Here is a 27,238-nt window from a genome sequence, read left to right as displayed (position 1 = left end):
TTAAAACACTGGACTGGAACCATTGGGTATTCATCCCTCTGTTGGCCTCTGTCATCCCAGCCACCTCTCCTCATAGATGCCCAGTCTTCTTTTCCAGTAACTTTCCTCCTTTCTGGACCTGTTATCCCCTCCAAAGCTTTAACCGTCCCTCTGGTCTGACTCTGGAACTAGGATGTTAAGACACTTCTTCCCCTTATCCTCAGCACCTTCACACTACTGCCCATCACGCACACCCCTGACAATTGACACAGGTAGACATATTTGTTTGTCATTTAGTGGAGACCAATGGCATTTGAAAAGGTTACTTCTCTTACAGTAAACTGTGGAGCCCAGGGACAGTCTCCTTGTGAGCTTCTTTATTCATGAATGCTCACTCTTCTCCCTGGGATTGATGGGTGACAGCCCCCCATGCGGGGCCTTCCTTACATGTATTTACAGTAGTTTCCAAAGTATATCCCTAATCAAAGGGGCCATGACTCATTGACACATTGCTGGAATATTACTAAGTAACTCATTAAAATGTTAATAGCTTCTGTCTGGATTTATTGATCATGATGTCAACTACTCTTGGAATAATAAACAAAGTTGAGTCTTTAAATTTTATCTTTCCACCATGTGAGTGATAGGTGAGCCAAGGAATGTCTGAGGGTAAATAAGTCACCTTGGAGGCCACCAGGTGAACACAGATCAAATCAGGAGGGATCTATCAAGCTCTGTGATAAAAAATATCATGACAGAGCTAAGCTCAAACTCAAATACAAAATAGGGGGAAATACAAAACATCTTTGGGTCATGGCTTTATCCCAGGTATTTCTAAGTAAACCAACCAACAAGGGGATTTTGAATCAACAACCTGAAAAATACCCACTGGCTTCCCCAAGAGCTCTTAGCAGTGGTGGTTGAACAACTCCGGATCGAGAGGAGCCAACATTCCAGTTCCTATGACTAACATCCAGGATGGATGATCTCCAACACCCTGACCATCAGCCCCTTGCTCTCTGGCTCCTGCCACATGAACCTCCCTATCTTTCCATTCCTTGAACACGCCAAGTTCCTAGTTCCTAGGCCTTCAACCCTCTCTTCCTTCTGCCTAGAAAGTTCGTCCAGCCTCAGACATCAGGAGGCCATGGGAGGCTGGCTCCTTCCTGCAGTCAACTCTCAACCTACCAGTCAGTTCTGGAGACACTTCCTGAACTTCCCATTTTGAAACGTCCCCCAGAACGCAGCCCCAACCCAGACCTTCCCTAACAATGTGGGCCTGCTTTACTTTTAGTGATACATCCCTCGCTGAAGTCATTCTTGTGTTTTGTCAACCTAGTTTTGTTTTTCTAATGTCTTTTCCCAGGATGATTAGTAGGAACCATGTCTATCTGATCCCTCACCATGGTCCCAGCATTCGGTCTGTGTTGGGCACATAGTAGGCCCTCACTAAATATTGGTTGAATAGATGAATGAAAAGTCCCCTAAGACAAGGAAGAGATCCTGAGATGCCCAGAGAGAATGAAGCTGAGAAAAGCAGATGAGAGGCTGGGAAGGGAATTCATGGGGAAAATCTCCCAGCAAATGTTTCCTACCGAGGATGGGGATGTGGAAAGGATTTAGTTGGGACATACATCTAAAACTCCAATTACTACCTAGAGCTCAATTTGAAGGGGAATATCCTATACATGGCTCTGTGACTCTGGACCCAAGAGCCATGATTTAGGGCAGTGGTTCTCAAAGTGTGGGCCAGGGTGCACTGGTGTGCCCTAGAAGATTTCCAGGTGTGCCCTATGGTATTCCAGAGAAATATGTGCCTGTTGGGGACCAAAAAACCAACAGGGTTTTTGGAGTTGAGATTTTGGGGGGACAGAGGTGTGGAAATTGGCTGTAAGCTGAAAGTCTGCCCAACTCCCCACCTCATTTGCCTGATTAGGTTGCAAAAGGCTATTAAGCTGTGGTGCTGGATTGTTTATACTACCCCCCATGTTCCCCAGAAAGACTGGAGGCAAGTTTCTTCTATCCTTTGTTTGGTGTAAAGTTAAGATGATATGTACAGTGGGGGTTTTCTGCACTCAACACAATTAAGAGTAAAAAGAGAGGAATTCTTCAATGTATTGACAAGGAAATGAGAGTTTGCCATTCAAATATTTATATATGCCCAAACATTGATGAAATCGCTAGAACACATCAGGCTCATGTTTCTCATAAACACAAGAATGAAAAAACTTAACACATTCGCGCTGGGACCTGCCAAATTTATTAAATATTACTAAGAATGAATCTATATATATAAAAAAATAACTTTTTTGTCGTTTTTTAATTTTTTAACCCCTTTTTTACGAATTCTAAAAAGATTCAATTTTATGAATTCTCAAAAATGTAACATAAAAATGTTTTTTAATGTCAGAATAAATTTAATTTTGCCGTATTTATTTCATTTAATTATCATAAAAGCATGCTTGGACTTTATATTTTCCCTTTAATATTTATAACATATTTCTCAGAAATTTGTATATAGTGCACCTACAATTATTTATAGGATTTTAAATGCGCCCCGACTTCAAAAAGTTTGAGAACCACTGGTTTAGGGACATGCTCAAGTCCTAAGTCTCTGTTTCCAGAACAAACACTCACAAGCAGGAGTGGTCAGGCCGGTGACACATCACACCACTCTATCAGGCCTTGGCCTCAGCCTGTTATAGGAACATTATTATCATTCCTGAGAATCCGCCACTCTGGCTCTGCTGTTCTGATACCCTGTCAATGGGGCCTTTCAGACTGAGCCCATTTTGCATATTATTCTTAATAAACATTCATAGTACAAGCCATAATGGCCCTTTCAAGGCTGCTGCTTTGAATGCATGTTAACAACAGAGTTCCTTTGTGTACTTACAGGTTAAAACACACTGGCCACCCTGTTGATATGAGGCGTATATATTTATAAATATTTATCACCTAGTCATGGCTGACATTTTCAAAACGCTGCATTTGAACTAGACCCCGCTTTTTCTGTCTTTCAAGCTGAGAGGCCAGACGAGGTTAATTAATCCAATTTTGCCTAATAATGTACAGCGTAATGATCTCCATGCCCTGGTTTTATTTGTCAAGGGGGAGGGGGCTCCAAGGAAAGGCCTCTGTGGCTCGAAAAGGCGAGGTTTTCCGACCCCAGCCTTGATCTCAAGGCAGCACAGGGTGATGCAGAAGTACCCACAGCACCTTCCAGGGAAACAAGAAAAAGGCAATTCGCAAATGAAAGCCAGGGCTCTGGACTAGGGCTGTCCCGTGGTAAGGGGTAAAGTGGTATAACCAACTCCGGTCCTGATTCCATCCCCCTCCTCAGCCCGAGCCCCTGGGAGGCTCAGATGATTCAGGAGCAACATTCAAACACGCAGCAGGGACCGGACTGGAACACCTTGCTCTCCATGCTGTGATTGGTATGAGAACTCTTGTACTCATTCTTAGGGCAAAACAGGCATAGGATCTGATAAAAATTGGGCGACCTGGTCTTTAAAAAGGCGATGGCGAGCATGATACAAATGCTTTGGCTTTTTGGATTAATTAGGTTGGTTGCCCAAACCACCTGCAAACTTAATCTTTCTCACTGAGCCCAATGAGGCCTCCTGTTCTGTGCATTTTGACCCATAGTCAGACTTGTCTTCTAACTCTTTTTTCTTTTTTTTTTTTTTTTTACAGAGACACAGAGTGAGTCAGAGAGAGAGATAGACAGGAACGGAGAGAGATGAGAAGCATCAATCGTTAGTTTTCATTGCGCGTTGCAACACCTTAGTTGTTCATTGATTGCTTTCTCATATGTGCCTTGACCATGGGCCTTCAGTAGACCGAGGAACCCCTTGCTGGAGCCAGCAACCTTGGGTTCAAGCTGGTGGGCTTTTGCTCAAACCAGATGAGCCTGTGCTCAAACTGGCGTCCTCGGAGTCTCGAACCTGGGTCCTCGGCATCCCAGTCTGACGCTCTATCCACTGCGCCACCGCCTGGTCAGGCTCATCTTCTAACTCTTGAGGCTGACAGGCACCTGACTAGGACAGTGTTTCAAAAGGAGGTCTTCAAACCATATCTGAATTCCCAGAACCCCCACTCATCCCTACTTGACTTGTTTGGAACTCAGCTTTCCTTGGATTAGCAGATGCCTCTCTCTTCCCTGCCATGGCTCTTGGTGTCTTAGGAATCCTGTCAGCTGACCCCAGCTTTCTGTCCCTGGGTGGCCTCCCAGGTCTCAGAACAGACCTCACAGATGACTGACCAAGCTCATCTTGTCTTGTCACCCTTGGTCTTGTCCCTGTCTAGTTCTGGGTGTTCGGCTCTGGGGGTCCAGCGAGTTTCCCATCACACACTGCTCTCCACCCCACTCTCACCTTCACCTGCGTGTCACCTCCACCAAGCAAACCTGGGTGGTCAAACCCCAATGTGCTGGTTCCATTTAACACTGACTCAGGCACAACCTAAAGAGGACAGTGCATCTGCTAAAACAAAGTCAGGTGCAGGCCAGAGCCAGTCTAGATTTCAAACCATTTATTCTCTGGGTCACTCTTGGACCACAAAGCTCATCAGCACCCAGAACTCACTGCTAACAATGCTTGAGTCACAGACATCTTACTCAATACACACTTGTAAATGTCTCGGCTACCAGAGGACAATTACTGTACCTGAATTCACTCTCTCATGCCCTGTGGCCAGTAAAGCAGCAGAGAACTGAAGTCAGAAACTGGGCAAAACATTGCAGCCTTGCTGCCTGAAAGCTACATGACCTTGGGCACGTTACCTCAGCTGCCTAAGCTGTCATTTCTTCAACTATAAAGAAATTAATTACATGTGTGATCAGACCTCTCCCTGGCTGGGAAGGAGATGGAAAAAAGGCAATTGATTATCTAGGGCAGGGGTCAGGAACATTTTTGGCTGAGAGAGCCATGAACGCCACAAATTTTAAAGTGTTATTCTGTGAAAGCCATACAATATGTTTAACACTAAATACAAGTAAATGTGTGCGTTTTATGTAAGACCAACACTTTTAAAGTACAATAAGTCTCTGAATTCTTGTTAATAACGTTGTTATGCTGTTGCTAACCAATGATGAATAAAATACTTCTTACCATTAATGCAACTTCTGGTGCTGCATGGTTTTACTGATGGCTTTGTAGTCTGGTTGATATGTGGTAAGGTTAAGCTTCATGCAGGCATTGAGACTTCCATCCGTTAAACGTGATCACAGGTTGGTCCTAATGTTCTTTAGATGTGAGAAAGACTGCTCACATGCATACGTAGATCCAAACATTGTCAGTACAGCAATACTCACATGCTGCAGTGTGTGGTATGTGACCGGAAGTGCGTTCCAAGTTTTGACAATCAGCTGGTCTGTGGGTTGAAGTTTTTTCATTTCTCCCCACTTGTGTTTGCTCACCAACTCTGCTTGCTATCGTGCAAGTCTTTCCAAATCTTCATTCAGTGACTTGAACTTATTCATCCACATGTCTGAGGCCTTCGGGTCAGCAGCTTGTAGCTCAAAATCTCTGACGGAGACACCAAGGATTTAACTCAGGTCGGCGCTGTCTACTGCACACTCATGTGGATGGGTGATGGACTTAAAAAGATGAGTGCGCTCACAAAATTCTTCAAAGTGTGCTTTGAATGACTGCAGGAGATTAGATGTGAAGCCCGCTAGCTGCTGGAGATCAAGATGTTGAGCAGGGTCACTTGGTGTGCATGCATCTTTAAACTCTCCCAGTTTTTCAAAGTGTAGTAAACAACCTGTTTCAATGTTGGTGATGAAGAGTTCCAGCTTGTTTTCAAATGCAAACACTGCTTGTTGAAGGGATAAGACTATTTCCAACGCCTTGCATTTTCACATTGAGCTGGTTCAGACGTTCGGTCATGTCCACAAGATAGTAGAACTTCAGGAGCCACTCAGTGTTAGCTAGCTCAGGATGCTCAACGTTTTTCATTTCAAGAAAAGTCCGGATTTCGCTCAGACAAGCCGCGAAACGGCTGAGCACCTTCCCTCTTGACAACCAACGCACATTGCTGTGCAGAAGCAGACCAGGATAATTATTCCCAACTTCATCCAGCAGTGTTTTAAACTGGCGATAATTTAAAGCTCGAGCAACAATAAAGTTGACCACCCGAATGACCAGCGACATCACCTCACCAAGCTGCTCGCCACACATCTGAGCACAAAGCACCTCTTGATGTAGGATGCAGTGAAAATGTAGGATGGGTCTCTTCTCATGTTCACGAAGAAGCACTATGAATCCTCTGTTTTTCCCCACCATGCACAAAGCACCATCAGTACACACTAAAATAAGTTTATCCATCGGTAGATATTTTTCTTTTGCGAACTCACTGAAAGACTTGAATATATCCTCCCCCTTGTTGTCTCTTTCATAAGCAAAACAGCAAGACTTTCCTCACATAGTGTGTCACTGACAGCATACCTTGCAATCACACTGAACTGGGATAAATGGCTTACGTCTGTGGACTCATCCAAAGCGAGAGAAAAGAATGGTGCTGCATTTATGTCCTTCACTTGTGTTGCCTCAATTTGATTTGCCATCATGATGGTACGATCGTGAGCAGTTCTTGCCAACAGAGGCATGTCTTTTTTTTTGTCTTTTTTTTTTTTTTTTTGTATTTTTCTGAAATTGGAAACAAGGCGGCAGTCAGACTCCTGCATGCACCTGACTGGGATCCACCTGGCATGCCCTCCAGGGGGCGATGCTCTGCCCATCCGGACGTCGCTCTGTTGTGACCAGAACCATTCTAGCACCTGAGGCAGAGGCCACAGAGCCATCCTCAGCGCCTGGGCCAACTCTGCTCCAATGGAGCCTTGGCTGCGGGAGGGGAAGAGAGAGACAGAGAGAAAGGAGAGGGGGAGGGGTGGAGAAGCAGATGGGTGCTTCTCCTGTGTGCCCTGGCCGGGAATCGAACCCAGGACTCCTGCACGCCAGGCCGATGCTCTACCACTGAGCCAACTGGCCAGGGCCAAGGCATGTCTTTTATTCGTTTGATTATCTTGTCTTTATCTGAAAAGTCGTCAAAAAGTTCATTGGCAACATCAAGCATGAATGTTTTGGCATACTCCCCATCTGTGAATGGCTTTCCATTTCTCACAATTGCTAAAGCACCAGCAAACCTAGCCGAATTCCAGTCACCTTGTTGGGTCCAAACATGGAGTTGCTGCTGACTAGCTTGCACTCTGCACAGTAGCTCTTGACATGCTTTCTTCCTGCTATACCCCGCTGAATATTTTGATGCAAATGCAGTATGGTGTGTGTTGAAATGCCACTTTATATTTGACCGTTTCATTGATGCAATTTTATCATTGCATATTAAACACACTGCAAAACCTGCTCTCTCCACAAAGGCGAATTCCTCTGTCCATTCCTGCTGAAAAGTACGATACTCCTCATCTTTTTTTCTTTTGGCCATCTTCTTCGTCAAAAGGGTTTCTGCAATTAGCTAGCTGACTACTTGATTAAAAGGAGGGAAGTTTACTTCCTGACCTCACAACAACCCGTGTACATTACACATTATTTAATAAAAATTTGGTGTTGTCCCAGAGGACAGCTGTGATTGGCTCCAGCCACCCACAACCATGAACATGAGCGGTAGGAAATGAATGGATTGTAATACATGAGAATGTTTTATATATTTTTTAACGTTATTATTTTTTTTATTAAAGATTTGTCTGCGAGCCAGATGCAGCCATCAAAAGAGCCATATCTGGCATGCAAGCCATAGGTTCCCGACCCCTGGTCTAGGGCCCTGGTTGGTGAACTGTGGCTTGTGAGCCACATGAGACTCTTTGGCCCCTTGAATGTGGCTCTTCCACAAAATACCACGTGGGGGCACTATCTCGATAAGGAATGTACCTACTTATATAGTTTAAGTTTAAAAAACTTGGCTCTCAAAAGAAATTTCAATCATTGTATGTTGATATTTGGCTCTGTTGACTAATGAGTTTGCCAACCAAGGGTCTAGGGGAGTTAACTCCCCAAGGGGGAGACATGGAGCAAGCAGAAGCAGGAGAGTGGAGGAACATGGGGAGATAAATGTCTTCTCTCTTTCTTCTTCCAACGGACTAGTCTTAGACCCAGGGCATCTCATGAAGCTGATGTGCACCTCTGCTGGGCAGCTAGTTTTGTCTTCATGGCTCGCTGCTTCGCTTCCCATCCAGCTTGCTCAGTCCCCTTTCTTACATTCTCACTGCCCTAAGGCAGCACCTCCCAAATAAAGCATTAGCTCTTCATCCTTGCCTTGGGGCCTGTTTTCTAGGGAATCTGGACCAAGACTGTTCATTAGAAAGAAGCACAAGCCAAAGGAAAAAGAGAGAATGCTTTTGAATTGAGACCATGTAAAAAGACAGGTCGGGATTGTTCATAAGACCACTGAATGGATTTCATTCAACTTCCTGGTTACCATGATGTTATGGACTGAATATTTGTGCCCTCACAAATTCATATATTGAAGCCCTAACCCCCAACGTGATGTTATTAAGAGGTGGGGCCTTTGGGCGGTAATTAGGTCATGATGGTGGAGCCCCCCTGAATGGAATACGTGCACTTTCAAAAAAAGTCACAAGCCCTGGCCAGTTGGCTCAGCGGTAGAACGTCGGCCTGGCGTGCGGGGGACCCGGGTTCGATTCCCGGCCAGGGCACATAGGAGAAGCGCCCATTTGCTTCTCCACCCCCACCCCCTCCTTCCTCTCTGTCTCTCTCTTCCCCTCCCGCAGCCAAGGCTCCATTGGAGCAAAGATGGCCCGGGCGCTGGGGATGGCTCCTTGGCCTCTGCCCCAGGCGCTGGAGTGGCTCTGGTAGCGGCAGAGCGACAACCCGGAGGGGCAGAGCATCGCCCCCTGGTGGGCAGAGCGTCGCCCCTGGTGGGTGTGCCGGGTGGATCCCGGTCGGGCGCATGCGAGAGTCTGTCTGACTGTCTCTCCCAGTTTCCAGCTTCAGAAAAAAAAAAAAAAGTCACAAGAGAGCTTGCTTCCTCTCTCTTCACCAAGTGGACACAGCAAGAAGGCGGCTGTCTCCAACCAGCTCACCTCTCGGGGCTCTGCCCAGCCGGAGTGCAATAGTCTGGAAAGCCCTGCTTCCAGCATTTTTGTGTCTGGGGCTGAGTCTGCCTTTAGCTGCTCAGACTCAAAAAGGAAACTCAATCAAGGGCAGAACATCAGAATATTTTCTCTTCTTTGCTTTGTGCTTTTTAAAAAATTAATACACATGTGGTCACGTAGAGAAGATTGTCACTCTTGTGTAACGATGAAAATATGGTCAGGAATATGGACAGTCAAAAGGTCCCTTCTAGGCACGCCTTCTCTCTCTCTCTCTCTCTCTCTTTCTCTGAAGTAGGCTTATTCACAACAAGGATCTTATCTTATTTGTGTCCATGGAAAGATTCACAAGCCCAGCTGCGTTCCTTCTTGGCCAGGCCCTGTTCACCATCCCACAAAAAAATGGGGAGAAATTTGGCTCCTGTTAAAAGATCCCAGCTGAGAGCTTTCGTAAGCTACCAATTAAATCCAGAAGCAAATAGATAATTTCTTCAATACTAAAAACAGAAACACACGCCTTAGCAGTGTAGCATCCTGCTGTCTTCACAATTCCCTCCACGTACAACATCGTACAGTTTGATTACAACTGCAAAAACCACAGACCTCTGTAGCAACCCTTGATTAAGCGGAACCGCATGAAAGCACCTCCGGGCAAGTCAAACGCGGCTGACTGGCGGTAGTTTCCTCCAGTTCAGCGTCTTCAACAGCCAATATCCACACGCTAGAGCAGAGAGCACTGTGAGCCACCAGGAGGCCTCAAAAAGGTAGGAGACCTGTAAGCGATGCGGGCAGAGGGTTAAGGAAGAGAGAGAAGTGCAACACGGAATTAAATTGTACCGACAAGGACAACGTTTCCCGGCCATGAGAGTTCAACGCGGTTTTGAGGTTTGGAATTCCATCCATCGTCTGTCAACCGTAGAAACTTATTCCTACAATTAACACATTTAACAAGTATTGGCTGGCTGATGGATGGATGTAAAAGGTCAAATCTGGGGAACAGGGCTGCAACACCCCCTCCCCAGCCTGAGAGGCGGAGCATAAAAACATGGCTTGTTTGTCCAGGCCCTAGTGGAGCTGAGGCCACTGTGGTTTCTAACGTGGAGTCATTTGTCAGGTGACCTCGAATGAGGCTGCTCGCCTTCTTTTCTTTGCCATGAGAAAGGGGGATAATACTTATTCCATACAGGGCAGGGCTGGGGACAGGTAATCATGATTGATCACTGTGAGTTCAGGGAAGGAAGACGGCGTAATAAATACTAATTATAATAACCATTCCTGGCTTCTAAGAAAAATGCCTTTAAAAAAAAAAAAGGAAGGAAGGAAAGAAAAAATTCCTCTCAGGGAAGGGCCTCGTGGGGCAGACCTGGGGTGTCACAGCCTTGTGTTTGCCTGAATGGACCCAAAGGAGGAAAAGGCTCAGTCACAGTTCATGACAGCTGGAGCAGGCAGAAAACCTTCCTTTAAAAGAAAATTCTTACATCAATGAGTTACATGTTTTGATTGTCAAAAAGTATCATCATTTTAGATGAATAGATTAGAGCCAACCCTTGCAGGACTCTTACTTTTGTATGTAAAGGCTAAGTATAAACATTTCACATGTAAATGTCATGCGTAAAGCCCCATATATGAACTCCATAGCTGTAATGACAGCTCTGTCATCCGCAGCCCTGGGCCCCCAAGCAGCCGCTGGGATCCTGGAATCAGTTTCTCCAATTCGGGTGGCTCCCACGTCTGCCCACACTCCACAGTGCCATCTCAAAACAAATGGAAACACTCTGCCTGCATCTTCCAGCAGGATTTATCAACCCCCTGGCCCTTCCCCTCTCAGCCCCGCATCCTCCTTGCTTCCGCCCACCGAGCACACGTGTCCTGTGTGTCCCGCACAACGCCCCCTTCTCCCCCCCCCCCCGCCTCCCCCCGCCCCATTCGCGCACTATGCTGGGAAGGGGCTGATTGGTTTAGTGCACGGGGCAGCCGGTCCCGGGTGGTAACTGACACTTGAACGTAGGACTTATTGCATTCCTTCATATCGCAGTGGTAATTGAATGCACATGGAACCCCCCTGCACCGGTGACCCCGGAGTGTGCCACACACCTGGAAGTAGTGAGGTTCAATTAATGTGTCACCGCCACTAGTAGCGGCTACCAGTGAGACGCACCAGCCGTAGGGGAACAAAGCTCAGGCCGGAGCAGAGAAGCTCCTGGGACCGTCTCCCCGCAGGCTCATACAGTACAGTTTTCCCAGGAAAACCACTTGCTCTTAATTACTCCAATTAATTTTACGGAATGGCTTTGTTTATCTCTTACTCGAAGAGTTATTTTTGTGCTAAAATACTCAAATAATCAACCTACAGGAAATAACAATGGCCCAAGTAAATTTTTGTAATAACATTTAATAATAATTTAAAAATATGAGAAATTAAATATGATCTAAAAAGTGGAACTCACACTAAGTAGATGAAGACGTAACGTGATGAATTCCACCTTCTCATTCTTTCATCCATCCCCTGAGGGGTTGTGCAGTGCTGATGGTGGCCCAGGGACACTGCGGGGTTAGTGCAGAATGGTCCCTGTGGGACCAGTGACCGGAGGCAGGGGAGGACATGTCCCCATCAGCGGAGCCTTGACGGTGACCTGACTCCCTGTCTGCAGACCCAGGAGGCTGCAGACAAGGAAGTTCTACACTCAAGGAGGAGCAGGAATTACCTAGGGAGAAAGAGAGAGGAAAGAGTACTTCAGGAGAGACCAACATGGGCAAAGGCAGGAGGGCAGAGAGAAAGTGAGAGAACTTGGGAGTGGAGTGGGATGAGAGAGAAGGGGTCAGGCAGGGTTCGGGGGCTCTGGAAGGGGAACATGAGAGCAAGGACCCAGCTGAGAACTGCCATCTCCCAGTCTTCTGCAAGGAGGAGCTTAGAATTCCACTTCAAAGTCCAGAACGTTTCTCTTCCTTAACACACTCACACACATGCATGCACACATGCATACATGCATGTATACACAACCCATACACACATGCACACACACATAGGGCAAGGGCATCACTAGCATACTAGAATTCAAAAGAGGGTTAAGGCTACAATTTGGGTGTATTCTTGGAGTAAAGAAAGAAAAATTACAATGCATGTTGTATTTGATAAATTCCATTTACTTAATTAACAAAATCTAGTAGCAATGCCTAAATGAGTGGAAATATTCTAAAGTTGAAAGGTAACCCTGTTCTACAAAATTTGACTTCTCCCTGATCACGCCCACACCTCCTTCTCCTTGACCACACCCACAACTTCTCCTTGACCACGCCCATATCTCCTTCTCCCTGACCATGTCCACAGTCCTGTCACTTTGCAGGTGCCACTGGCAGGCTGCAGGATGCCGATGTAGCTTCGGTTCTCTGGGCCTCAGGCTCCCCTGTAAACAAGGGAGTTGTGACTTGGCATGCAGGTTGGCCTGTTGGGAGAACAAGGCCCTCCAGCACCCCCGCTGCTCCCTCCCTGGCCCGCCCCTTGCCTGTAAGTCCCCTGAGGAGGAAGCCTAGACGTTGCAAAACTGAAGGCAGAAAATGGCGCCGTGAGCAGCGCGTCCGACAGATCTCCCCAAAATCACAACAAATTTATCAACTAGAAACAGGAAAATTTATCTTCGGAGCATTACGGAGTTCCACACAAACTGAAAGCAAAAGGACTGTTATCACTTGAATCTGAGAGACGAGGGTGTGGAGGAAGCTACCGCAGGGACGTTCATTCAAGCCGCGAGGAAGTACGCCTGTGGTAAGTCATCCCGCACTCGGGAGCCGCGAGCAGCAGCCGCGAGCAGCCGCCGCCAGCCGCCGCCGCCAGCCGCGAGCAGCGCCCGGGTCGGTTGCAGAGCGAGCACCGCCCACACTCCGGAGCGGCGAGCAGCCGCTGGCGCGCGCCCGGTCTGGTTGCAGACCGAGCATTGCAGACCGGGCACCGCTAACGTTCCCAGCGGCCCGCGCACGGGGAGCGGGAGAGGCCCCAGGGCGGTATTCCCTACTTGGGAGATTCTCTCCGCGGGCGGGGCACCTCACCCAGCCATTCAAGCTAACAATCAAGCGTTGGGGGAGGGGCGCGCGCAGGCAGCCTGAAATACCTTCAGGAGCACAGCTGCGACCCAATTACTAAAATTAACTTAACCCGTGAAATCTGCGCACCCTCGGTTCTAATTGATAAGATCTCTCTCAGTTCACCGACCCAAGACAAGAGGCGTGATATTTTTTAGTGCCTCTCGCTAAAGGGGCGGGGGCAACTTCTGATTGATAGAGCCTCCATATTCAGGGATAAATGCTAACAAGAAAGACTTGGCAGATAATAAGATCTATACCACACTAGTCGCAAGCAGAGACTAGTGCCTCTTCTTACCAGCCAAAACAGGCTACAAAGTGTGGAAAGCCTGGGTTGAGAGGTCCAACTGAATGCTAGGCGCTGAACAGTCACCTTGACAACAATTGACTCCCACCCCCGCCTGATTACACTGGAGGCCCTGACTGTCAGAGCCCTTCCCAAAGCCTTGCACTGAGTGGGGATAGAGTGGGGATTTCCCAGCTCTTTGAGCCTCTTACTCCCCAGGCAGAAGCAGTGGCAGCCTTATAGCTGGATCACCAGGCTGCTAATTCAGGAAGGGGGGACTAGGAGAGAGAATCCACGAAAGCAAACTCTCTCATCGTTGGACCCTGCAAACGCCAACAAGCCTTGACTACCAGCAAGACTAAAGCCAATTATATGACATTGCCATAGAATCCCATCAACTGCAAATCCCTACCTAAATGTGACACAGGGGCAGAGCCTGGGGTACAGAGTCACCGACCAGGAAGAGGGAGAGAAAAGAAAAAGGAAGAAGTTAACATCTCAAAATCAAGAAAAATCCACAGACTTTACAACTTGTTCCACTAATTTTTTTTTCTTGTTGTTGTTGTTGTTGTTTGTTTCTTCTATCTTATTGCCTTTATTTCCTCCACCTCGGTCCTTCTATTCTCTGCCCATCTTATGCTTCCCTTTTCTTGAACTACACTACCCATAAGTGTTACATTTTATTTCTCTTCTTCATCCTCACCCTCCTTTGGGGTTATACTCCAGGACACTTAACTCTCACTCTCTCCTCTTTTGTTTTCTTTTTTGTTGTTTGTTTCTTTTTGCTTTATTTTGTTTTTTTCTCTTCCTTTTTTATTTTTTCCTTCGTTTTTCTCTTTTTCTTATTTTTTCCTTTCTATTCGTTTTTTCTTTTCTTGTTTTACTTTCCTCCCATTTAATCCTCAATCACGAACAAATTAGTTAATTTGGGACTCAAGGTTTTTTTTTACTTTATTTTTCTTTTTCGCTTTTGTTTTTGTTTTTTTCTTGTTAGTTTATTTTTGTGGCATTTTGGGTCCTCCCAACCCAAGGTCTCCATTGTATTTGGTCTTTGCTCCACTTAATACAACATTTTTACTTATTATTTTTATTTTTTTCTTCTTTATTATTCCTTTTTTTGTCCTTTTTTCTGGTTCCCTCTTATCCCTCTCATTATATCTCTTAGTTGACCATCACCTGCAGGCAGATCAACTTATGCTTGTCTAAGATTTTCTTCCTTTTTTTTTTTTTTTTTTTGCATTTAGTAGGTCCCTACTCCCCTTTTTTTTTTTTGCCCCTTGAACTCTTCACCACAAACCAGGCCCTCCATTATAGGCACGATATTTCCCTGAGGAGGGGAGAGGAGGGAAGGAGAAGAAAGAAAAAAAAGGGGGAAATAATAAATTATTACTGCTTTTTTTTGTGGGGTGTTTTACCCTTTGTTTTTTTTTGTTGTTTTTTTTTTACTTTTTACTCTTTATTAATTCTAATTAGTGCTATCAACAAGACCACCCTCAGATGCCAATAAGAAAGAGGAAATCGAATATTATGGATACAAAAGAAAGAGAGGTAACACAAATAGATGTGGAAAAATCTATGGAGAAAAGACTTAACATATTGGAAGCCTTGGAGCTAAATGACAGAGAATTTAAAATAGAAATCTTAAAAATACTCAGAGATATACAAGAAAACACAGAAAGGCAATATAGGGAGATCAGAAAACAACTCAATGAACACAAAGAATATATTACCAAGGAAATTGAAACTATAAAAACAAATCAAACAGAAATGAAAAACTCAATTCACGAGCTGAAAAACGAGGTAACAAGCTTAGCTAGCAGAACAACCCAGATTGAAGATAGGATTAGTGAAATAGAAGACAAACAACTTGAGGCACAACAGAGAGAAGAAGAAAGAGACTCAAAAATAATAAAAAACGAGAAAGCCCTACAGGAATTGTCTGACTCCATTAGAAAGAATAACATAAGAATAATAGGTATATCAGAGGGAGAAGAGAAAGAAAATGGAATGGAGAATATACTCAAACAAATAATAGACGAGAACTTCCCAAGCCTGTGGAAAGAACTAAAGCCTCAAATTCAAGAAGCAAACAGAACACCGAGTTTTCTTAACCCCAACAAACCCACTCCAAGGCACATCATAATAAAGATGACACAAACCAATGACAAAGAAAAAATTCTCAAGGCAGCCAGGGAAAAGAAGAGTACAACATATAAAGGAAGACCTATTAGATTATCATCAGATTTCTCAGCAGAAACTCTACAAGCTAGAAGAGAGTGGACCCCAATATTTAAAGCCCTGAAAGAGAGGAACTTTCAGCCAAGAATACTATACCCATCAAAGCTATCCTTCAAGTATGAAGGAGATATAAAAACATTCACAAATACAGAAAAGATGAGAGAATTTATCACGAGAAAGCCCCCACTCCAGGAAATACTAAAGGGGGTTTTCCAACCAGATTCAAAGAACAAAAGAAAACAACACCACAAGTAACAGCTCCACCAAGAACACAATAAAACCAAACTTAAACTGTGACAACAAAGGGAAAAAAAAAGGGGGGAGAGAATGGAGATTAACAGTAGCAAAGGACGATGAAGTGCAGAAATACTTATAAGATAGGGTACTACAATGAATATGGTAGGTACCCTTTTCATTACTTAATGGTAACCACCCTAGAAAAAACCACCACAAAAACACATGACTTAAAAAAGGTAGCAACAGAGGAAAGAAGTATGGAACACAAACAAACAGAAACAAATGATAGAAAACAAAAGAGAAGAATCAAACTAGATACAAAACTAACAGAAAGCAATTTATAAAATGGCAGTAGGGAACCCACAAGTGTCAATAATTACACTAAATGTAAATGGATTAAACTTACCAATAAAAAGACACAGAGTAGCAGAATGGATTAAAAAAGAAAATCCAACTATATGCTGCCTACAAGAAACACATCTAAGCAACAAGGATAAAAACAAATTCAAAGTGAAAGGCTGGAAAACAATACTCCAAGCAAACAACACCCCAAAAAAAGCAGGTGTAGCAATACTCATATCTGATAATGCTGACTACAAGACAGAAAAAGTACTCAGAGACAAAAATGGTCACTTCATAATGATTAAGGGGACACTGAATCAAGAAGACATAACAATCCTTAATATATATGCACCAAACCAAGGAGCACCAAAATATATAAGACAGCTACTTATTGACCTTAAAACAAAAACTAACAAAAATACAATCATACTTGGAGACCTCAATACTCCGCTGACGGCTCTAGATCGGTCATCCAAACAGAGAATCAATAAAGATATAGTGGCCTTAAACGAAATACTAGAACGCCTAGATATGATAGACATCTACAGGACACTTTATCCCAAAGCGACAGAGTATACATTTTTCTCTAGTGTACATGGAACATTCTCAAGAATTGACCATATGTTGGGCCACAAAGACAATATCAGCAAATTTAGAAAAATTGAAATTGTACCAAGCATATTTTCTGATCATAAAGCCTTGAAACTAGAATTCAACTGCAAAAAAGAGGGGGAAAAACCCACAAAAATGTGGAAACTAAACAACATACTTCTAAAAAATGAATGGGTCAAAGAAGAAATAAGCGCAGAGATCAAAAGATACATACAGACAAATGAAAATGAAAATACGACATATCAGAATCTCTGGGATGCAGCAAAAGCAGTAATAAGAGGAAAGTTCATATCACTTCAGGCCTATATGAACAAACAAGAGAGAGCCGAAGTAAACCACTTAACTTCACACCTTAAGGAACTAGAAAAAGAAGAACAAAGACAACCCAAAACCAGCCGAAGAAAGGAGATAATAAAAATCAGAGCAGAAATAAATGAAATAGAGAACAGAAAAACTATAGAAAAAATCAATAAAACAAGGAGCTGGTTCTTTGAAAAGATCAACAAAATTGACAAACCCTTGGCAAGACTCACCAAGGAAAAAAGGCACAGGACTCAAATAAATAAAATCCAAAATGAAAGAGGAGAGATCACCACAGACATCATAGATATACAAAGAATTATTGTAGAATACTATGAAAAATTATATGCCACCAAATACAACAATCTAGAAGAAATGGATAAATTCCTAGAACAATACAACCTTCCTAGACTGAGTCATGAAGAAGCAGAAAGCCTAAACAGACCAATCAGCAGGGAGGAAATAGAAAAAACTATTAAAAACCTCCCCAAAAATAAAAGTCCAGGCCCAGACGGTTATACTAGTGAATTCTATCAAACATTCAAAGAAGACTTGGTTCCTATTCTACTCAAAGTCTTCCAAAAAATTGAAGAAGAAGCAATACTTCCAAACACATTTTATGAGGCCAACATAACCCTCATACCAAAACGTGGCAAGGATGGCACAAAGAAAGAAAACTACAGACCAATATCTCTAATGAATACAGATGCTAAAATACTAAACAAAATACTAGCAAAGCGAATACAACAACATATTAAAAAAATAATACATCATGATCAAGTGGGATTCATCCCAGAATCTCAAGGATGGTTCAACATACGCAAAACGGTTAACGTAATACACCATATCAACAAAACAAAGAACAAAAACCACATGATCTTATCAATAGACGCAGAAAAGGCTTTTGATAAAATACAACACAATTTTATGTTTAAGACTCTCAACAAAATGGGTATAGAAGGAAAATATCTCAACATGATAAAGGCCATATATGATAAACCATCAGCCAACATCATTTTAAACGGCATAAAACTGAGGACTTTCTACCTTAAATCAGGAACAAGACAGGGTTGTCCACTCTCTCCACTCTTATTTAACGTGGTGCTAGAAGTTCTGGCCAGAGCAATCAGACAAGACAAAGAAATAAAAGGCATCCATATTGGAAAAGAAGAAGTAAAGGTATCACTTTTTGCTGATGATATGATCCTATACATCGAAAACCCGAAGGACTCCACAAAAAGATTATTAGAAACAATAAACCAATACAGTAAGGTCGCAGGATACAAAATTAACATACAGAAGTCCATAGCCTTTCTCTATGCCAACAATGAAATATTAGAAAACGAACTCAAAAAAATAATCCCCTTCACGATTGCAACAAAAAAAATAAAATACCTTGGAATAAACATAACAAAGAATGTAAAGGACCTATATAATGAAAATTACAAAGCATTGTTAAGGGAAATCGAAAAAGATACAATGAGATGGAAAAATATTCCTTGTTCTTGGATAGGAAGAATAAATATAATCAAAATGGCCATATTACCCAAAGCAATATACAAATTTAATGCAATTCCCATCAAAATCCCTATGAGATTTTTTAAAGAAATGGAACAAAAAATCATCAGATTTATATGGAACTATGAAAACCCCCGAATAGCCAAAACAATCCTAAGGAAAAAGAATGAAGCTGGGGGCATTACAATACCTGACTTTAAACTATATTATAGGGCCACAATAATCAAAACAGCATGGTATTGGCAGAAAAATAGACACTCAGACCAATGGAACAGAATAGAAAGCCCAGAAATAAAACCACATATATATGGTCAAATAATCTTTGATAAAGGGGCCAACAACACACAATGGAGAAAAGAAAGCCTCTTCAACAAATGGTGTTGGGAAAACTGGAAAGCCACATGCAAAAGAATGAAACTCGACTACAGCCTGTCCCCGTGTACTAAAATTAATTCAAAATGGATCAAAGACCTAAATATAAGACCTGAAACAATAAAGTACATAGAAGAAGACATAGGTACTAAACTCATGGACCTGGGTTTTAAAGAACATTTTATGAACTTGACTCCAATGGCAAGAGAAGTGAAGGCAAAGATAAATGAATGGGACTACATCAGAATAAAAAGTTTTTGCTCAGCAAGAGAAACTGATCACAAAATAAACAGACAGCCAACTAAATGGGAAATGATATTTTCAAACAACAGCTCAGATAAGGGCCTAATTTCCAAAATTTACAAAGAACTCATAAAACTCAACAACAAACAAACAAACAATCCAATAAAAAAATGGGAAGAAGACATGAATAGACACTTCTCCCAGGAAGAGATACAAATGGCCAACAGATATATGAAAAGATGCTCAGCTTCATTAGTTATTAGGGAAATGCAAATCAAAACTACAATGAGATACCACCTCACCCCTGTTAGATTAGCTATTATCAACAAGACGGGTAATAGCAAATGTTGGAGAGGCTGTGGAGAAAAAGGAACCCTCATTCACTGTTGGTGGGACTGTAAAGTAGTACAACCATTATGGAGGAAAGTATGGTGGTTCCTCAAAAAACTGCAAATAGAACTACCTTATGACCCAGCAATCCCTCTACTGGGTATATACCCCAAAACCTCAGAAACATTGATACGTAAAGACACATGTAGCCCCATGTTCATTGCAGCACTGTTCACAGTGGCCAAGACATGGAAACAACCAAAAAGCCCTTCAATAGAAGACTGGATAAAGAAGATGTGGCACATATACACTATGGAATACTACTCAGCCATAAGAAATGATGACATCAGATCATTTACAGCAAAATGGTGGGATCTTGATAACATTATAAGGAGTGAAATAAGTAAATCAGAAAAAAACAAGAACTACATGATTCCATACATTGGTGGAACATAAAAATGAGACTAAGAGACATGGACAAGTGTGTGGTGGTTACCAGGGGTGGGGGGAGGGAGGACAGGGAGAGAGTTAGGGGGAGGGGGAGGGGCACAGAGAACTAGATAGAGGGTGGCGAAGGACAATCTGACTTTGGGCGAGGGGTATGCAACATAATTTAATGACAAGATAACCTAGACATGTTTTCTTTGAATATATGTACCCTGATTTATTAATGTCATCCCATTACCATTAATAAAAATTTATTTAAAAAAAAAAAAAAAGTTGAAATAAAGTAAAAAAAAAGATTAAGACAAGGATCTCTGTAGAGGGATAATCTGAAGTTATTTAATATAATTTCAGTATTTTCAGTAATCTTTAAGTACTTCTATAAAATCTGGTAATACTATGTAAAGTCACTGTTTTGGTAAGATTGACCTTGTTATTAATAAAAACATTATAAATTAAAAAATTTTAAACTGAAAAAAAAACACAAAAAAAAACTGAAGGCAGATTTCTGGGTAAACATATCTCTGAAACATATGCATACTCATCTTTGCACTCTCCTCAAATCCCACTAAAGGGACAGGAAAGGCAGAGAAACGAGAAATGTCCCCAAGGACAAAGTAGTCAGAAGAAGAAACATCAGAAGAGAAATCAATATTTTAAAAGTAGAAACTGAATGGACAAATGGTATCTGACTCAGCCAGAGGGAGAAAGGTGAACCCTACCAGGGACAGGTGGAAAGCAAGCTCTGTGAACAGGGAGCCCCCCTCACCCCACCCCATCTAATGGCACTGCAGCGTGTAGTCTTGGAGGAGAAAGGCATTCCTAAATTTGCAGTTTGGAACCTGTAGTTTTGCCTCTTCCAAAACTGGTGAGCTGGCTGCTCTTCCAATGCTGATCTCTAGGTGTTAACGTGCCCCAAGCCTGTGCCACCCTCTGAGGGAGGACGGAGTCTTGTGCAGGTGCTGGCAGGGAAGAGGAACATAAGTGGGTGAGGAGTGTGGGGGACCCACAGGGAACTACCCTCCGAGTCTCCCTGGCGGTTTGCGCCCCAACGGAGAGGTATGTTGAGACTGAGACTGAGCTTGGACTGAGTACCTACAAGGTCTTATTGTTCAAAGTGTTCACTGCCCTCCCTGTATGAGACTACATCTCATCAGCTTGTTGGCATTGGTCCTGGCCAATGAAATGTGAGTGGAAGTAAGTGCAATGCTCCTGAGCTGAGGGTTTAAGAGCCATTGCTGGTGGGCACAAGGAGAGTACCTTAACCCTTTGAGGAGTGACTTTTTTGTTATCCCTTTGAGTGAGGACATACATGAACATTCGTACTACTCAAAGGGTTAATAGTTGCAAGCATCTACAATTTTAGGGGTCATTTGTCACCACAGCATACCAGTAGTAAAATGCTGACTGCTACAGCCCCAGGGATGACTGCAGCTAGGTTGGCAAGAGACTGTCTCCTGCATACAATGAGCACCCTTCCTGGGACAGCGATCTGGGCCATGCCTGAAGATGGCGCCCTTGGCCCAGACACAACCGCCTTCAAGGAGAACACCAGCAATGGCAGCAGGAAGAAGCACACCCCTCTAGTGGGAAGACACAGGAGGGCGTCTTCCTCAGGGAAATCCAGCTACACCCTAGGGCTTTGCAGGGCATAGGGGTCTTGTGTAGGAAAGTGGGCACAATGAATGATGCTGTAGAAACTGGGTCTCTTATGATGCCAATTATTAAGCTTTTCTTTTCTTTTTTTGTGACAGAGACAGAGAGACAGACAGGAAGGAAGAGAGATGAGAAGCATCAATTACTCATTGCGGCTCCATAGTCTCTTTAGTTGTTCATTGATTGCTTTCTCATACGTGCCTTGACCAGGGGGCTACAGCAGAGCAAGTGACCCTTTAGCTCAAGCCAGCGACCTTTGGGCTCAAGCTAGCAACCATGAGGTCATGCCTATGATCCCACGCTCAAGCCAGTAACCTCAGGGTTTTGAACTTGGTCCTTCCTCTGTGTCCCAGTCCAACATCTCTGAAACATATACATACTTATCTTTGCACTCTCCTCAATCCCACTAAAGGGACAGGAAAGGCACTGTGCCATCGCCTGGTCAGGCTTAAGCTTTTCTCTCTGAGCTCTTAACCTCCCTTGACACTGTGTTTGTTGATGCTGGGATAGGGCCTTGTGGATTTCATTGCTTCTTTGTGTGACTATGTCGGGCTCTGCCATTAGGAGATTGCAAAGCTTGGAGGGGAACTAGGGACTCTCTCCTTCCTGTTTGCTGTTTCTAGCAGCATGGTGACAAGGCATGCCTTCACCTCAGCAGTAGCAGTTGCTTCCTGACTTCATGTTCCCATGACCAGCCTCACTGTGCCCACTCAGAGGGAGAGCCCCACTGACAAGGACCCCTCTTCAGAGCTCTCAGCCCATAATCCAAGGGTCCCTTCTCTGAGCTTCTATCCTCACATGCTTTCTCTGCCCTGCTATCCTGACTGGCCTTGTCTGGTATAGTGATGGTGACTACACCTGTAGCCTTGCTGGGAAGCATGCATACCCACCTCAGAAGGAGAGCCTCTGTTTTAAGTCCCTGAACCAGGGACTGGTCCAGCAAGGAGCTGCTGGGCACCTGCTATGTGCCCCAGTTGTACTGGGTGTCATGCAAGATATACGACATTTAAACTATGGTCCTGCCTACCAAAGAGTGCAGCTAGGAAGAAAGGATTTCCAAGGCCACATACAGATCCAGGAAAGGGACAGGTATAAGGCCTGGGTGGTCAAGAAGGTCACCAAGGCTTCTCACAAGTCAAGCAAGCTTAAACCAGGTACTCTAGGCATCTTCGGGAAAGACAGAGGTGCGCAGGTTAATCTACTCACTTTCCTGACGGAGAGAGAAGCTACAGGGAGTGTAGCCCTTTTCCAAGATCACAGAGCATAGTATAGATGGTCAGATATTGTGACATTTTCAGGAATGGCCATTTTATCCCCCAAAGAGCTACCAGAATGGCTAAAACTTAAAAGAGTGACCATATCAAGTGTTGTCGAGAGGGCTGGTGGAAGTGGAGGGCACCAAGGGAAAGACAAACGCTGTGCTATGAATCCAGCTCTCACAGTTAGTAACTAGGGTTGATTCCAACAGGGGTACCCAAAGCAGTTAGTGCTAGATTGAGAAGAAAAAAAGGTGCTCATTATATATTCACTCTTGCCCTCATTGGCATAGACCTGTCACCCAACTGGCTCTGACAGAGAGTGACAGCAATGGCCTTGGCCACCATTCTGGCCCACAGCTGCCACCATACAGCTATGAATACCCCATGGATGCTGCCACATGTGCTATCTCCAAAGCACTGTGAACGTTGGCATCTTCAGTGTTGGGGACACTCTCTGCCCCATGCCCTGGTCTCAGACACAGCCTGGAACCTGCCCTTGAGCAGGGCTGTGAAGGAGGCCTGCACAGTGAGTAGAAGGTCCCTGCTGAGACTTGGGTTAGGGAGTGGTGGCAGATGTTCTTTCTTCTGTAACTTCAATTACTCTGAAACCCCTGTTTCTTCTGGTGGTGAGATATATTAATTTTGCCAAATCAAGGTAAATTCTAGTTACTCACGATCTAAACACAGTTGCTTTGAAGTAACTCCTCAGGTAATTCAGGTTCTTAAGTCAGGTAATTCCAGGCTTACATCATAGGCAATTCCAGGGGCTTCTGCTCCCTGTCTGCTGTTCAAGTTACCCCTCTTCCCTAGCATTCATTGGTGATGGCCCACCCAACTGGCCCACCCCTGTTCTGGTCAAGTCTGGCTTCTATTCCATCCCACAGCTTATGTCCCCAGGGTCCCTCACCTCAGGGACCCTGTTGCTGGCACTGTGAAATCCCCCTCCCAGGCACCCAGTAATGCTCAACTTCTCACCCACTCCCCATTGGGCTGGGGAGGGACCTCCAGAATCCCATTCGGGGCTGGATCCACCTCCTTTCTTGCCCTAACCCTAACCCTTACCCTTTCCTCCTGATTCTGCAAAACCACTAGGTCAATAAATATGCCCATTTCTACAATTAGAGCTTCCTTCCTTTGGACTTGCCCCTGGTCCAAATACTGATACTGCTGGAAGGGGTCATACTTTAGCACAGTTTTATTTATGCATGTGTTATGGTGGGAGTGTGGCTTAATCCACTGGACAAGACAGACACTACTGAGGCTGAACACAAGGAATCAAAGGCTGGCTCTGGGTTCCCTGTGATTCCAATTTTATAGGTCAACTAAAATGTATTAAGTGCTTACCTTTGCCCAGGGATGTGTTCTTCCACAAAAATCTTCCCATTTGATGATTGGTGCCCTGTGAGGTAGGCACCAGTGCTTCTCCATGAGCAGGCTGGAATCCCTATATCCATTTGTTCCAGTCTAAAGTGACAGCTGTGACCAAGGTGTAGGTGCCCATGGATAGTTAAGTTTCACAAAACAAGTGTCTCCAGACCATGAGAAACTAGATGCTCTGGGCTTGGCTTGTTCCACAGCAGAAAGATCTCAGATATGACATTTTCCTGGGGGTGGAATAGGTCTCCGGGGATGCTGCAAAACAGACACAGACAGACAACAGAAAGCTGCATCTGAATGCAGTGAGGGAAGGAAAGAAGGATGATAGAGTTTACCAGGCTTTTGTGATCAGAAGCTGAGTAGGAATCACCAAGGATTAAGGCAGAAATGCTTAGTAACTGAGAGGCAGGGAGGCGGAGACTGGGATAACTGGGAAATCTGAATGGCAACCCATGGCAACGGGGAGGAGTTGGGGCTGTCTTGACATAGGGTCCCCCAAGGGGACCCGAATCTGAGATTGTTACTCTAAGAGAAGACAATCTTTGAAAAATTCCAAGATGATCTTGGCATGGCAAAAGCAGAGGTAGACCCCCTTTGGAGGAAAGGTTCCCCAAGGTAATTTGCAGGAATCCCACAAATTAAAATATAAGGAGCACAGACCCTGAGAAGGTGCACAGATCCTCTTATGAACCCTGAATTTGGGCTCTGCTGGAGGATCCTGTTCCCAGTGACCCCAGGGAAGCTGCAAGGGGGAGCTGAGATATTCCTCCTTAAGCACCGGCGTCTCCCCTCACAATGAAACCTTCTCCTTCCCTACCAGGATAAGGAGGGAAACTGTTGGACATGCAAACCTCTGCCATAGACACTTCCTCAATCCAAGTAATTGATAGTCAACCTCTGTATCTTTCAACTCAGAATATGTAGGAACATGTAATTATTTTGTTTATTGTATGGTTATGACCATAGTCTTTTAGCATCTGACATTGCAAATCAAACTTGTGTTTCCTGCAGGAACTCTGGGAAAATTTGATGATAAGATAGATTGCTAATATTTTTAAGAAAAAGCTCTCAATTCTTAGACTGGACTAAAAAATTCTCTCCAAGTAGATGCATAAGTAGCAAGTCTCTACAAACTGAGTACTCTTCAGGAAAGGAAAGTTCTGAGTGAGAAATCTTGGCTTGGCTCATGCTTCTCCTGACCCATTAAATTGTACGAGGGCATCAGTCATTAAAAACTAAAATTGGCCCTGGCCGGTTGGCTCAGCGGTAGAGCGTCGGCCTGGCGTGCGGGGAACCCGGGTTCGATTCCCGGCCAGGGCACATAGGAGAAGCGCCCATCTGCTTCTCCACCCCCCCCCCTCCTTCCTCTCTGTCTCTCTCTTCCCCTCCCGCAGCCAAGGCTCCATTGGAGCAAAGATGGCCCGGGCGCTAGGGATGGCTCCTTGGCCTCTGCCCCAGGCGCTAGAGTGGCTCTGGTCGCGGCAGAGCGACGCCCCGGAGGGGCAGAGCATCGCCCCCTGGTGGGCAGAGCTTCGCCCCTGGTGGGCGTGCTGGGTGGATCCTGGTCGGGCACATGCGGGAGTCTGTCTGACTGTCTCTCCCCGTTTCCAGCTTCAGAAAAATACAAAAAAAAACCCACAAAAACCTAAAATCAACACTTCATGGCTTTTGCCAGAGAGTTCTGATATGTCCAGTGGGAATTTTCCATGCTCTCGTGACAAACTAACATCCATTGGTGTTGCTATAAGGGAAAAATGAGAATTGAGTTTCCTGCCTTGGTTTTTCCAACAATTACCAAGTGATAACCCCATTCTGGTCACATTGACTCAACAAGTATTTATTGGTCATCCGCTATGTGTCTGGTATGAACGATGTTAGGTGCTAAGGGTAAAGAAGTGCATGGGACAGAGAAAGTGTATGCCCTGGAACCAGAAGATCTGGCCCTTAGACTAGCCCCAGTATTCACTGGCATGTGGTTTGGGGGCAAGTCTCAAAAATCCTGTCTATTCTAGGCACGGGAAGAGTTCTTAGTGAAAGCAGCACTCCACACTAAGTTAGTAAGAGCTGGATTCAGTCCAGCTGTGGGGTGTGAGCCTGTGGTCATTTAGAAATGGCCAGAAAAGGAGAAGCAGCAGCTGGAATGGGAGAGAGAAAGGGAGATCTGAGGAAAACCACATGGTTATAGTTTCTTCTTCTCTTTAATTGGGGTGTAACTTTCATATAGTTAAATGTAATAACACACAAAGTCTGAAATGTACAGCTTGATGAGTTTTTCATATGCATCCTATGTGACCACCACCTAGATTAAGATATAGAATACTTCCAGCTTCCCAGTAGATATAATTTTTAAAGTAGAAATAGAAAAAGTCAAATCTCAGGACTTCTGTTGTTAGGGTTAGCACACTCGGTCTTGCTTAACAGCAAAACCATTTCCTGAGCAGAGGTGACAAGTTACAGTCTGTCTTCCTTCCCATCTTCTGGTGACCAAGGGCATCATTGTAGACTAGTCATGGAGGTCCAGATGGAGCCTGTAAATTGGCTTGCAACAGAATTTTAATGTGCACAAAGCTAACTGGCCAACCCAAGGATGAAATGTATAATTTTGCTTTCTTCTTAACTCCAGACTCAAATTACTAGTTACCTTTGTTATAAAATGTATTAAATATTTACCATAAAATTGCTATATGGCAAAAAAGAAGAAGAAGAAGGAGAAAGAATTAGAAGGAGGAGGGGGAGGAGAAGAAGAAAGAGAAGGAGAAGAAGTTGTTGTTGTTGTTGTTGTTGTTGGGATATAGCAGTAGTATTCATGGTGGACAAAAGATGAAATGAACCCAAATGATGAATGGATAAACAAAATGTGGTCTACCCACACAATGGAATAGTATTCAGCCATAAAAAGGC

The 27,238-nt window shown here is 44.1% G+C and overlaps 1 long non-coding RNA gene across 1 annotated transcript; it reads right to left on the bottom strand.

The window, feature by feature from the left end:
* Positions 1 to 9,533: 9,533 nt before the first annotated feature.
* Positions 9,534 to 24,575, bottom strand: LOC136395438 (uncharacterized). Its single transcript, XR_010749332.1, has 3 exons — positions 24,305 to 24,575; positions 11,494 to 11,751; positions 9,534 to 9,819 (listed from the first exon to the last, which is right to left on the bottom strand). It is a non-coding gene; the product is annotated as an uncharacterized lncRNA (long non-coding RNA).
* Positions 24,576 to 27,238: the final 2,663 nt, after the last annotated feature.

This window comes from Saccopteryx leptura, chromosome 2, assembly GCF_036850995.1.
Source record: "Saccopteryx leptura isolate mSacLep1 chromosome 2, mSacLep1_pri_phased_curated, whole genome shotgun sequence".
Lineage (NCBI taxonomy): Eukaryota > Metazoa > Chordata > Mammalia > Chiroptera > Emballonuridae > Saccopteryx > Saccopteryx leptura.
The sequence above is the reverse complement of the archived record's forward strand: the minus strand, read 5'-3'. Positions and strand labels throughout refer to the sequence as shown.